This window comes from Onychostoma macrolepis, chromosome 23, assembly GCF_012432095.1.
Source record: "Onychostoma macrolepis isolate SWU-2019 chromosome 23, ASM1243209v1, whole genome shotgun sequence".
Lineage (NCBI taxonomy): Eukaryota > Metazoa > Chordata > Actinopteri > Cypriniformes > Cyprinidae > Onychostoma > Onychostoma macrolepis.
In genome coordinates this window covers 27,885,855-27,889,303 of record NC_081177.1, presented here as the reverse complement: position 1 = coordinate 27,889,303, position 3,449 = coordinate 27,885,855, and the positions used below count along the sequence as shown (strand labels likewise).

Below are 3,449 nucleotides of genomic sequence, written 5' to 3'. Positions count from 1 at the left end.
AGCAAACTGCATTTGATTTATCAGTATACTACTGTAATTCATTCATTTTAATATAGATTTCATTAGATTTTATCATTTTTATATAGAATTCATTTTATTTTTACTCTACTACTGGCATTCAATTAAAACAGACACAATAATTACAAAATATCAAATTCTTTATTTAAAACACTGCATGTATAACACTTAAAAATACAGTCTTCCAATGCTGGAACAGTGCATCTTCACCATTTCTCCTGTCTTAGGACGTTTTGCAGTGCATTATGTTGTGTCCTCTGGATTCATCCTCACAAATAATCTTTAGGCAACAGAAATATAATGGGGAAAAAGACAAACAGCCAAAAAATACATAGCTCTCTGCAAAACCCAGGTGCTGCTCCAAAACGTGGCCACCATCTTTGCTCACCGTCCACTTTGACAGAAATGTCTTCTCTGAAAAACAAGAAGTAGAAATAACACACTTTTAAAAGGCAAACCTCATATAGAATACACAAACCTCTCAAAACCATAGTTGTTCTCTTACCATGAATTATCAGTCTCAGGGTGGCTGGCCTGCTCATGTCTTTCTTGGTGCTTCATTGCAGTTGCCTTTAAAACACAAATACCAAAAAAAAAATGCAGTACATTTTATATTACATTAAAAACTATAACAAACTAATTCTAAAACTAAAAAGGCAGCTTGCCATAAAACTAGTTTAACCTAGCTAACATAGGATTTTATTTTCTCAGGCTACTGGCCAACATTAACTACTAACACCTGAACTAAATTTCACATTAGTTAACCTAATGTTAATATAAGATAAGCGTTGCTAGTTAAAAACAATTTTAATTCGGTAACTTAATTCAATAAGCTGACAAAAGTCGTTTGAAACGACAGCGCAGTTTACCATAGTAAAGTTATGTAACCGCCATGTTGACAAGTAAATGATTAAACTGGTGTGCAAAAATCTGACACAAACACACAGACAAATGTACACATATTTTTACCTTGCTTATTCTCTCGTAAAGTGCATCGACACACAGCGTAGATGTTCTCCGGAGCTCTCCCACTCTCGCGGGCTCATCCCCGGGCAAAAAACCCGCCGAGCTGCCCCGCTGCCTATGTGTCTTCCTCGGACGCGAGTGGCGCGGAGCGGCGAGACTCGAGAACAGACAACAATATAGAACCCATTATATATATTATCTACAGTGAATGCGGACAGTAATGTGATGCTCCGGTATATTTCTGACATGCAGATGTACTCCAAACGCTCGCGCTGTTTCTGACACGAAGTACAAACGTATTTTCCAATTATTACAAGCGATGTAACACATCCAGTGTAGTCAGTCCCAAGCTGCTGCGGCGTTGTAGACACGGTGCAGGGCAAATTGTGTCAATCTAAATGTAAGAAATGAGGAAAATAAAACGACCTCAGTATAATGGCGCCAAAGAGACCGTTACAGTAGTATACAGCTATTTTAAAAAATACAGTAAGTCTCTGTATGTGGGGTCTGACGTCACAGAAAATTCCCATGATGCAAAGGGTATTACAGTTATTTACTGTAAAGGGAATTTGCAGTATCACACTGGGTGATATACAGTAAATAACTCTGGAAATTACAGAAATGTCTAACAGTGTAGCCTAAATGTTTTTTGTTTATGTTTATGTTTCAAGTTTGTTGAATCGAATAAAAAGTTTATTTCTTTTGTAGTGACTATGTAATGCGTTTCTCATTTAACACAATAATGGCTTTAAATTATGATCTGGGGGTCATTTCTCAGCCAATTTTAAATGGAGGATTAATTTAAATAGATTAATTAATTGCCACATTGTGTAATTAATTAGTTTTTTTTTTTTTTTTTTTATAATCGCTTGACAGCCCTATTTTTAATGTTTTAAAGAAGTCTGAATTTATTTGAAGTTGTTTTAATGTATTTTAAAATGTAATTTATTCCTGTGTTTGCAAAGATAACTTTCCAGTCTTCAGTGTCACGTGATCTCTCAGAAATCATTCTAAGGGTGAATCCCATTTCTCTGTCTTACCCCTTCCCCTTCCCCTTCGTCTTACCCCTAGCCCTTGTCCCTCGAAACCGAGTGGTAAGCGCTAGGGGTGAAAACATACCCCTATGAAATAAGACACCACTTGGTTACGGTTACGTCATCATACACCGTCGCTAGCTGACTGCTACGTCACCAGAGCCGGCAAGTGTTGATCACAAACTTTGGAGTTTAGTTAAAACTGTAGACATGCATGGAGTCCATTCAAGGCTAGTCTGCGGGACTGTTGTGCAAATCAGCAATGTAATGTTAGCGTAGCAAACTAGCGATTTTTTTAAAAGTTTCAATTAAGAACATGGTTGCAAATATATATGTACAGGACTGTCTAGAGCACAAAACAAGACTGTCGCAATTTTTAAATAAATTATTTAAGCCGAAAATACTTACATTTATGGGACTCTCTGGATGATCTGGCCGCCATTGTTGCCGGTTGCGCAGTGTGTTCTGGGTACCCCTTGGTTTCAAGTAAGCTTGCGAAAATGCTTGGTTTTAAGGGGTATCTACCACTTCCTCTTAGCCCTACCCCTCGATCAAAACGAGAATTGGGATAGCCCTTGCTCTCACGTGAACGCGCAAAACTAAGGGGAAGGGGTAAGGGGAAGGGGAAGGGGTAAGACAGAGAAATGGGAATCACCCTAATAGTATTCTAGTTGTGCTCTTTCATATTTTTTTGTGTAAAATATAGTTTTTTGTGTGTGTGTGTGTGATTTTCAGCTGTGATTCATACAACAATAACATGGATTTTTGCCCATTCATATGGCGACGCATTGACACTGATGTCTGTCATGACAGAATACAGCGACATACAGTACAGAAATGTATATCATTAATTAATGTAGTTAATACATTTAGTTGATGCATAAACATTCCTCCTAATTCCTCGTCTATAACTAAAGTTTTTGTTGTTGTTTTTATGTAGTTTCGATCTCCCCAATGGCATGCAGTAATGTGTAACACACTCCGTAAAGTGCAGTCAGAAGGCTATAGGCTTACTGCTTTCTTTCTTAAAGCACACTCACTATTCTAAAAACATCTGTTTGCACAGAGGGCCTTTCTGGGCTGGTGGAGAGTGTGTAACATGTCACGCTGACTGCAACGGGATCCCATGAGAGCCCTTGAGAGGGTCAGAGGTGTAATTGGTTAATTTGTATATGATCAGGATCAGATGCCTTTCTCTGGTTGATTTAAAGGTCAGAAAGAAATAAAGAGTAGATTAACTGTGAATACAAAATAAAAGGAATTCATGTTTTGACACCATTCAAACTCAGTCGTTCCAGTTTGTGGTCATGTTTCCCAAACTTAAAGTCGTGCGACAACTTTCATTCATATCAACCATGTTGAAGGTGTTGATTGATACTGATACGCTAGGCTGATCTAACTGATAGGATGCGCTCATCATTATGCTTGCCA

The 3,449-nt window shown here is 37.9% G+C and overlaps 1 long non-coding RNA gene across 1 annotated transcript; it reads right to left on the bottom strand.

Moving 5' to 3' along the window:
• Positions 1-226: 226 nt before the first annotated feature.
• LOC131532707 (uncharacterized) lies at positions 227-1,429 on the bottom strand. The gene is made up of 3 exons (XR_009268947.1): positions 988-1,429; positions 524-588; positions 227-432 (listed from the first exon to the last, which is right to left on the bottom strand). It is a non-coding gene; the product is annotated as an uncharacterized LOC131532707 (long non-coding RNA).
• Between the last annotated feature and the right edge of the window lie 2,020 nt (positions 1,430-3,449).